This window comes from Mastomys coucha, unplaced genomic scaffold (genome assembly GCF_008632895.1).
Source record: "Mastomys coucha isolate ucsf_1 unplaced genomic scaffold, UCSF_Mcou_1 pScaffold4, whole genome shotgun sequence".
Taxonomy (NCBI): Eukaryota; Metazoa; Chordata; class Mammalia; order Rodentia; family Muridae; genus Mastomys; species Mastomys coucha.
In genome coordinates, this window is record NW_022196910.1 from 22,635,941 (window position 1) to 22,645,859 (window position 9,919).

The 9,919-nt window shown below is 44.9% G+C and overlaps 1 long non-coding RNA gene across 1 annotated transcript; it reads left to right on the plus strand.

Moving 5' to 3' along the window:
- The first annotated feature begins 8,335 nt into the window (after positions 1-8,335).
- On the plus strand, positions 8,336-9,886 carry LOC116076423. The gene is made up of 2 exons (XR_004112944.1): positions 8,336-8,490; positions 9,618-9,886. It is a non-coding gene; the product is annotated as an uncharacterized LOC116076423 (long non-coding RNA).
- Positions 9,887-9,919: the final 33 nt, after the last annotated feature.

Consider the following 9,919-nt stretch of genomic DNA (forward strand, 5'->3'; position numbering starts at 1 on the left):
AGAGAGAGAGAGAGAAAGAGAGAGAGAGAGAGCGCTCCATGCTGACAGGTCCCCGATAGAGGGCACTATAGCCGTCTTTGCAGCCCACCCCACCCCTGGCTCTTGTTTTCCAGCTCAGAGAATATCAGAGTTGCTTGTTTCTTGGCTATGTCTGTCTTTTGCTTCCTTTAAGGTGTCTTTTTAGTTTTTTTTTTTCTTAAACTTAACGTTTCTACTACTCCTGATGACTTCTCGCAGCATGGCATTTGATCGTGCCAAGTCCAGGAGGTAGATACGGATAGTTCTGATCTTCTGGGCTGCTTTTTGGACGTCAGGGTGTTACTAGGCTTTCTTGGCTGATGCCAAGCAATCTAGCTGTAAGTTGAAGAAAAAAAAAATAGTGAAGAAGCCCTTGGAAGGAAACTGTGTTTAGTATATGGTTGGAGGTGGGAAGTGAGAAATTTCCTCTGCGCCGAGGCTAACAAGAGGAAATCTAAAAAAAAAAAAAAAAAAAAAAAAAAAAAAAAAAAAAAAAAACATGGATGTGACAGAAGGAAAAAAAAAAGTTTCTAATGGAAAGACTTTCCATCGATGGAAAGAGACAGAGGTCCTGACATCCATCATTTCTGTAGTCCGTCTGAGGGCGTGGAAGGTGCCCTGTGCCTCCCTCTTCCTCTGCTGATTCTTCTAATTCTTGAGGGCATTAGGAGATGGAGCTGATTCATCATTTGGACCGAAGCAGGAGGGGTTGGCCCAGGCCGCTCTGCCTCAGACTGCAGGCCGGATTAATAGCGTTAGTGGAAAGTGTTCCAATTGAATGAGGGAGCAGGGCTCTGGCAAGGTCACTTTCCATGAGGGACTGCCAAAGCTGATGTCACCAGGAACTTGCAACCTGCATCTGATTTCTCCTTTTCTTTTGTATTTTTTGTTTTGTTTTGTTATTTTGAGACAGGGTTTCTCTGTGTAGCCCTGGCCGTCCTGAAACTCACTTTGTAGACCAGACTGGCCTTGAACTCAAAGATCTGCCTGTCTCTGCCTCCGAAGTGCAGGGCATTTTGTACTTCTTTTTTAAAAAGCAGAATGTCTTCTCTCCCCAAAGCTCACTTCTCATCCTTCACTCAAGAGGAAACTTATTTTTCACCAACTCTATTGTACTACCCAACTTAGTTTTTAAAAACTGTATGTCCCACCTTACGCTAACAAGTCAGCAGGCATCCACCGCTGTTCTACACTGGGCTAGATAATGAGATAGGATTAGCAAGGACTTCCAGGTGTGGTGCCATACCTGCCATCAGACTGAACAAGGAGTGTGAGAGTCACGTGCATAGATTAATGGAAGGAAGAGGATTCTTCGGAGCTCTCAAAGAAGTGGGAGGCAAGTGAGGCCTTGAGTGGTCTGGGAAGACTGCCTGGAGGGGGTGATCTGTGAGGAAGATGGGGAAGCAGAGCTAGGCATAGCAAGGACATTCCAGAAGGGAGAAAACACAGGAAGGGCCTGGGAGAATGAAAACAAAAAGAGTAAACAGAACAAGTAGTAATGTAAATGGGCTGTCTGTTGGGGTGTTCTGCCCCCCAGGTGTAGCGATTACCTTGATATAAATGTGTAGTCCAAGCCTTTCTCAAAGTTTATCTCCTGGGTAAATGGGTAATGCTTTCCTAAGATTACATCAGACACTGCCTGCATCATCTCTGTTCCAGCTAAATTCTAGGGGCCAATGGGATACCCACTATAAGGGTGACCCTAAGGGTCAATGGGGCACCCACTGAAAGGGTGACACCTTACCATGAGGGTGACCTCAAGGGCCAACAGGATGTCCACTGTAAGGGTGACCCTAAGGGCCAATAGGACACCTGATGTAAGGGAGACCCTAGGGACCAATGGGATACCCACTGTAAGGGTGAACCTAAGTAAGAGACAATGGGACACCCGCTGTAAGGGTGACCCTAAGTAAGAGACAATGGGACACCCGCTGTAAGGGTGACCCTAAGTAAGAGACAATGGGACACCCGCTGTAAGGGTGACCCTAAGTAAGAGACAATGGGACACCCGCTGTAAGGGTGACCCTAAGTAAGAGACAATGGGATACCCGCTGTAAGGGTGACCCTAAGTAAGAGACAATGGGACACCTGCTGTAAGGGTGACCCTAGGTTGCTCCTTTGCACTTACAGCACTTGACTCTAGACTCTAAGTGTGAGTGTGTATTTCCTTGCAGTGAAGTCTCTGGTAAATGGCTGGTTGCTGCTGGTATCCTTGGATAGCCTCTGACCTCTTCCCCTGCCACATCCCCAGCTCTTTCCAATGGTCTCTGCAGTATCCATGTGTCCACAGGGCTTATTGTCTCCCGAGTGGATGGAGAACTGCCCAGCTGAAACTTTAGGACAGGGTAGCCATCTGGCAGGCCTATTGTCTGAATTAAATAGATGGCAGGCAGAGGGGTTTAGAAACTCCCAGTTCCCATCTGCTGTGTGGAAATATCTGAGGCCTGCACCAAGAACTTGAGAGCCTGCTCGCTGCTAGGACGGACTGTCCTCTGGACCCATGCCGGACACTGTGAGATCAGTGCTGCAGGTGTGGTAGCGCATTTGGCTCTTAGGATGGAATAGCTGTGGGGAGAGGCTGAATGCAGCCACAAAAGCAGTGACTCCTCTGTTTTGTGCCATTTATCAAAGTATCAAGAGATGCCAAGGGTACGTGTTCTGTCAGAAAAGGAGTTGTGACAGGGAAAGAACATTAAGAATTCAACAATGTATTAAAGATGCCTCTTCAGAAGGGGCACGTGTGAAAACTCAAATCACCTATTCAAATTTTTGATATGTGGCCTAACCCAGCTGTCTTTGTGGATTGAATGTCCAATTCAAACATTAGGAGGGATCAGACATTGTAATTCTAGTCCCTTGGGTATTGTAGAAGTTAGCACCTCTCTGAAGGTGAAGGATCTGGTAACATTATTTATTCTCTATTTTATCAAACTTAACTCTGGGATGACTGGCTCCACATTCTGTTGGACTTAGGGATGCCTCGTTTATGGAGGTGGGCTAGACAGGGATGATATTAGGTCTAGAGCAGTATTTTCTTAAGAAACTACAGGGTGACCCCCTCTCAGAAGAAGGTACACAAACCACACAATGGGATAGAATAGAAGATGTCTGGGATTATAGTATATGCCTTTGCATGTAATTAATATTGTAATCTGTGACTTACTCCATCTTATATTCACGTAATTTCTCTAACATGATCTTCCTGAAACCTTTGTGATATGTGGGGGCAGGTGTTGTTATGTGGTCATCAACGACTCTATAGTTCAGAGACATTGTGATTTGTGTTGCACATGGAGTAGACAGACACCCACACATATATTCAGGCCCCAGAGCAGGGCTGTCTGACCGACCCTCACAATGGCCTTCCGTCTGCTTCTCCCCTGATGTATTTGATCTCATTTTGTCCTTATGAGCTCTGCTCCAGCACATTGATATCCTGAATATGCTTCTACTTCAGAGCCCAGGTCATCCTCCCATCCCCAAATCCTCCTTCGCCTAGACTTTTGCTCAAATATCTTCTTTCCAAGAACGCATCCTGGGATGGGTGAGCTTCAGTTTGCCTGTATTTGGAGTAGCCTGGGAGGTACCTCTCTGGATATGTTAGTGAGGGCATTTCTAGAGAGGTTTAACTGAGGAAGGACCTAGCCTGAATGTCACCCAAGGCACCATCCCATGGACTTGGGTCTCAAACCAAATAAGAAAGAGAAAATGAGGAAATGAGGCAAGTACCAACCTTCATCTCTTTGCTTCCTGTCTGTGGTCACGATATGACCTACTAGTGCCTCTGTCCCTTCATCAGTATTGATGACTACATCCTCAAACTGTGAGCCCAAACACACCCTTCCTTCCTTAAACAACTTCTTGTCAGATATTTGGGTAACTAATACACTTCCCTGGGTTACTCCATGTAAAACTGCTTCCCCTCCATATCTTGTTTGTCTAGCTGATAAATGTATGCAATTTATCTCTATGCTATGCTATCTAATTTGTAGCTATACCTATTTCCACCTATCCTACAGGGTCTTTAAAACTGTAGTAAAAGGCGGGTACCACCACTTTAACAGCTTTTCAGTACACCGCTCAGTGAAATTAAATAGATTTGCAACAATGTACAATGTAACAATGGTTACCTACCGCCCTTCTCCAAACCTCTTTTCATTTTGAAGAATAGAAACTCCACACCTACAAAACAATAACCTCGCCTTCTCCCCCACCCTCAGGAAGATCTCATTCTATCCACTCTCTGTCTCTGAAATGTTGACTATTCATGTTAAATGGATACAATATTTGCCTTCTAAAGGTTGGCTTAGTTCACTTGGCATATTGTCCTCAAGATTCACCCACATGGGTCATGATATTTTTTTTCAGGGCTGAGTAATAATACATCATATGCATACCCCAGACTTTGCTCATGTTTGTATCCCTTGAAGGACTGGGTTGCTTCCACCCTTTGGCAGTTGTGAGGAACACCGTAAACATAGTGTCCTAGTTGGGGTTACATTGCTGTGAAGAGACACCATGACCAAAGGACAACATTTAATTGAGTCTGGTTTACAGTTTTCAGAGGTTCAGTCCAGTATCATCAAGATAGAAGCATGGCAGCATCCAGGCAAAAACATGGTGCTAGAGGAGCTGAGAGTTCTACATCTTGTTCCAAAGTAAAACAGGAGAAGACTGGCTCCATGTGGCTAGGAGGAGGGTCTCAAAGCCCATGCTTAGAACAACATACTTCCTCCAACAAGGCCACACCTCCTAATAGTGGTGTTCCCTGGACCAAGTATATTCAAGCCATCACGCAAAGGCATACACATACTTAAGATCCCATAATTTTGTTTTCCTTTTTTTAAGGAACTACCATTTTGTTTCCTACAGCAGCGGTAACATTTCACGGTCTGACTACCAGTGTCAAAGGTTCCTGTTTCCCATCATCCTCACAAGTACTTGTTAATCCATTTCTTCATCCGCAGCCATCCTAATGGCTGTGATATGATAGCTCAGTATAGTTTCACTTAGGTTTTCCGTGATGTTTAGTGGAAATGGATATATTTTTCTGTGCTTATGGGAGTTCTCTAAGCCCTTCGCCTGTTTTTAGGTTTAGGGTTTTGTTTGTCTGGCATGTTTTTGTATTGCTAGGCATGGAACCTAGGATCACATGATGCCAGATGAGTCTCCTCTCTCACTGAGCCACAAACCCAGCATTTGCTCATTTTTGTTACTGCTTTAAGCTATAGGAGTTCTTTAGGATTCTGTATCTGGAAAACTTAACTTACTTTTTGAGGACAAGATTTGAGATATTCCTACCATGTAGCCTTGGCTGGCCTCAGCCTCAAGATTTTCCTGCCTTAGTATCTAGGGTTTAGGGATTATAGGTGTGAGCCAACACATCTGGTTCGTATCTGGCATATTTTTAATAAGGTGTTATTGGGCTGGGATGTAGCTCAGTTGGCAGAGTGCTTGTCTAGCATACATGAGGCCCTGGATTTGAACCCCAGCTTCCATAAACCAGGATTAGTGAACACACTTGGAATCTCAGCACTTGGGTAGTAGAGGTGGGAGGATCAGAAGTTCAAGGTAATCCTCAGCTATATGAACATTATCTTAAAACAAATAATTAAAAAACAAATTATATTACTTGTAATTATCTCTTATTAATATTACCAACTGATTAAAATGAGAAATATTTGTTTATTTTCTTCATTACTGAAAGCCCAGCACCTAGTACCATGCTAGGCAAAAGTTAGATAAGTATTAAATTTGTTGAATTAATGATGCTGTGTACTATGATATAATAGGAGTGTAAACCAAATAAACCCTTTCTTCCTGTCTTACTTATGGTTTCCATTGCTGTGAAGAGACACCATGACCAAGGCAGCTCTTGTAAAGGAAACATTTAATTGGAGCTGGCTTACAGGTTCAGAGGTTCAGTCCATTATCATCATGGCAGGAAGCATGGCAGCATCCAGGCAGACCCTATGCGGGAGAAGAAGCCAAAAGTTCTAGAACTTGGTCCAAAAGCAGTTTGGAATCCTCAGGCAGCTAGGAGGAAGCTCTCAAAGTCCACCCTCTGACAAGGCCACACCCACTCCAACAAGGCCACAACTCTTAATAGTGACACTCCCTGTGCCAAGCATATTCAAACCACCATACTCCCCAATGTGTTTTTTAGTCAGGGTGTTTCATTTTAGTAATGCAAACCCTATAGAAGACAGATTAGTATCAGCATATGGAGGGGCAGTATTGCTGTGACAGACCTGACCATGTTTGAGGGAGGACTGTGGAAGGACTTTGGAACTTTGAGCTAGAAGAGCCATTTAGTGGTTGAAAGCTCAGTGGGTGGTTCTTTAGGGCTTTAACGGTAAGAATGTTGAGAGCAGTGTGAAGATGGAGGTTTGGCTTGTGCAGTTTCAGAGGGAAGTTTAAAGAATCTGTCAGGGCTGTTTGCTATTTTGAATTAAGATTCTGTGGTTCTGGTTAACTGGGGCTGAAGAGTCAGCTGTGATTAACAGGAGACCAACACCATTGAAGTGAAACCTTTGCATTAATGGGACAACTGATGCTGGCTAGCTAGAACTAAGAAATGAGGGGTGATTAAGAAGAGACCAGAAGTCTCTTGGGAAGTGTTTCCTTAGGGTCAGCACACAGAAGCTGTGTTGCAGAGGTGGCCAAGGTTGGACCTCAAACTGGCAACTGAACTTGGTAGAGTTACCTAGGTGGTGCCGGTTTTGAAGGCATAAAGAGGGATCTTGGAAAGCTGCTGAGGCTTGGTACTGTGAGAGGCCAGGAGAGATCATTGGTGAAGATGCAGCTTCAGTAGCGGTTGAAGGCCCTGGTCATGCATAGAATTTGAGGCTTAGCACCATGATAAGAGCCTGTAAGAGGCTATTGGTCAAAGTGCAGCCCAGTTGCAGCAAGGGACCCCAACAGGTTTGGAGATGCCGGTGCCATGGGATAACCACCAAGAACAGCAGCAGCAGAGAGTGGAGCCAGCCAGAGCCTAGAAGACAGCCTGTGTGTGCTACAGAAGGCAGAGCTGGAGAAGTGACTCAAACTCTTTGGAGGAGCCCAGAAGATGGTGAATGAATCCCAGATAATTGGACACTGAGTTATTTACACTGTTGGAGTTTGGTTTTGCTTTGTTCAGACTGTGGCTGTCTCCTGGTGTCTTCCGTCTTGGAAAATTTATTTAATTTAATTTTGATTTTTATAGGAGCCCACAGCTGAAAGACTTCATTTTTTTAAAAAAAGGCTTCGGATTAAAAAAGACATCAGCTATTTAAAAGGGACTGGAATGTTAATGTATTTGAATTTGTAAAGAATAGAATTTTAATGTGAGATCCTGGGGACAGACAAGAAAGGAAGGACTGTGGCTTAATACCAGTGTCAAATTAGCAAGCAGTCAGTTGTGGTGGCTAGGCTTATGGCAGTTTGACAAAAGCTAGAGTCATCAGAGAGGAGGCAACTTCAATTGAGAAAGTGCCTCCATAAGATCCAGCTATACGGCATTTGCTTAGTTAGTGATTGATGGGGGAGGGCCCAGCCTATTGTGGGTGGTGCCATCCCTGGGCTGGAGATCCTCAGTTCTATAAGAGAGCAGGCTGAGCAAGCCATGAGAAGCAAGCTGGTAAGCAGCATCTCTCTGTGGCCTCTGTATCAGCTCCTGCCTCCAGGTTCCTGCCCTGTGTGAGTCCCTGTCCTGACTTCTTCAATGATAAACAACCATATGGAAAAGCAAGGCAAATAAACCCTTTCCGCTGAAACTTGCTTTTTGGTCATGGTGTTTCACCTAAGACAATAGGTGATTTTTAAAAAATTTGAAAAACAGCTTTCTTTAATTCTTATTGTGTGAATCAAGTAGAGGTCATTGCCAGAAAAGGACAAGTACAGAATAAAAGACACTTGGAGACACTTAGCATAAGTGAGGATACACAGGCTTTCCTGCCACAATTCCATGCCTGGAAAAATTAGAAATGGAAGCTCATAGCATCAGGCTATAAGATTATAAAGGCCACCCAGCAGCAGTGTTTGCAATTGCCCCAAGGTAGAAATAACTCAAATGTCTGTTAACAGTGGAGAGGGAAAGTAACCAGGGTTTGTTCAAATGGCAGAACTCTGGATGGCAATGAAAGCCTACCAGGCTTGTGTCAGGCTCCAACAGGTAAGGTGTCTGTGGTGGTTTGAATATGCTTGGCTAATGGGAAGTGGCACTATCAGGAGGCATGGCCTTGCTGGAGTGGGTGTGGCCTTGTTGGGGGAAGTGCGTCACTATGGGGGTGGGCTTTGAGTTCCTATGCTCGGAGCTCCTCCCAGTGTGGATGAGAGGCCTTCTTCCTGGCTGTTTACTGAAAATAGTCTCTTCCTGGCTGCCTTCTTCAGTTCCAGATGTAGAACTCTCAGCTCCTTCTCCAGCACCATGTCTGCCTGCACGATGCCATGATTCCCGCCATGATGATAATAGACTGAACCTCTGAAACTGTAAGCCAGCCCCAATTAAGTGCTGTCCTTAGTCATGGTGTCTCTTCACAGCAACAAAACCCTAACTAAGACAGTACCTTATAAGAGTTGATATTCAAAGAGATCAGGTATATATAAATAAAAACTATACAATTCTACTCCTGATAGTTAGAAATAGATAACAGTTAATGATGTTGCTTAACCATGCATAACTAGGTAATTAGGAGTATTTTTAAAAGAGTGAAGCAAGCCGGTCAGTGGTGGCTCACACCTTTAATCCCAGCACCTGGGAGGCAGAGACAGGCGAATTTCTGAGTTCGAGGCCAGCCTGGTCTACAGAGTGAGTTCCAGGACAACCAGGGCTCCACAGAAAAACTCTTTTGTCTCGAAAAACCAAAAAAAAAAAAAAAAAAAAAAAAAAAAAAAAAGAGTGAAGCAATGAAGGCTGTGACTTTGAGGTCAGTCATGTCGCTGAAGTAGGGGAGGCTCCCCTGGACAGGAAGGGGCTTAGAGTGGCTGCTTTCACTGTGGGTTCAGGCCTTGTGCACACCCCTGCCCATTTAGACTGCACAAGCATAAAAAGTGAAATACAAATCGACTTGTCCCTCACTTCAAGCCCAGGAGATTGGAAAGACAAGCTGCCCCTGTCAGCCAGCAAAGACTGCTCAGGCTGAAGTCTGGAAAAGTCCTAGAGACAGAGATGGCTGCCTTGATTTGGGGTTAGGAAAGTCTACACGTTTCCCACACAACAATGGGGGGAGCTGGCACTAGCGCTTAGGAGTGGGGAAGCTACCTCAGAGCATTCAAAGCTACAGTGCAGCAGCCACTCCTGCTTTCTGTCTACCTGTTGGTGCCTCCCGCAGGCCTCACTTTACACTCATTCTGTCTTCTGGGCAATAATATCACTGTTGTGAACTTTCCCCTCAGGCTGTGCTCAGAGAGGAGCTAATTTTTTAAACAAGCTTGTGCTGCAGTATACAGAGGCTGGCCAGTGGCCTCCACTCCCACCTTCTCTAGGTACCATATTTGAAACCGTGGAAGTGTGGTATCCAGTGGCAAAAGAGCAATTCTCATGGAGGCCACGCCCTGTTCTAGTTGTCGGGAGAGACATTCAGGTAACTCCCACTAAGGTCGCCTTCTTTCTCCAGGCCTCCCTGGGATGGGTCCAGCTCCGGCATCAGTCCTACCTTTAACAGTGAAATGACTTTGGAAGAATGTGGAAAAGACAAAAGCAGCAGTAGAGACTCAATGATGACTCAGCAAGTGTCTACTCCAGCCCTGGGAGAAAGCAGCCCAGATTGTTCTACACTGTGGATCCTGGATTCTCATTCTACTCGTAACGAGCCTGAGTCGTGACAAGCTCACTTTGTTCACTTCTGCTCCTACAGTTAATACAGCTCATGGTAGCAAATCAGGACTCAAAATCCCACCCTTCACCCCCAACTCGCCT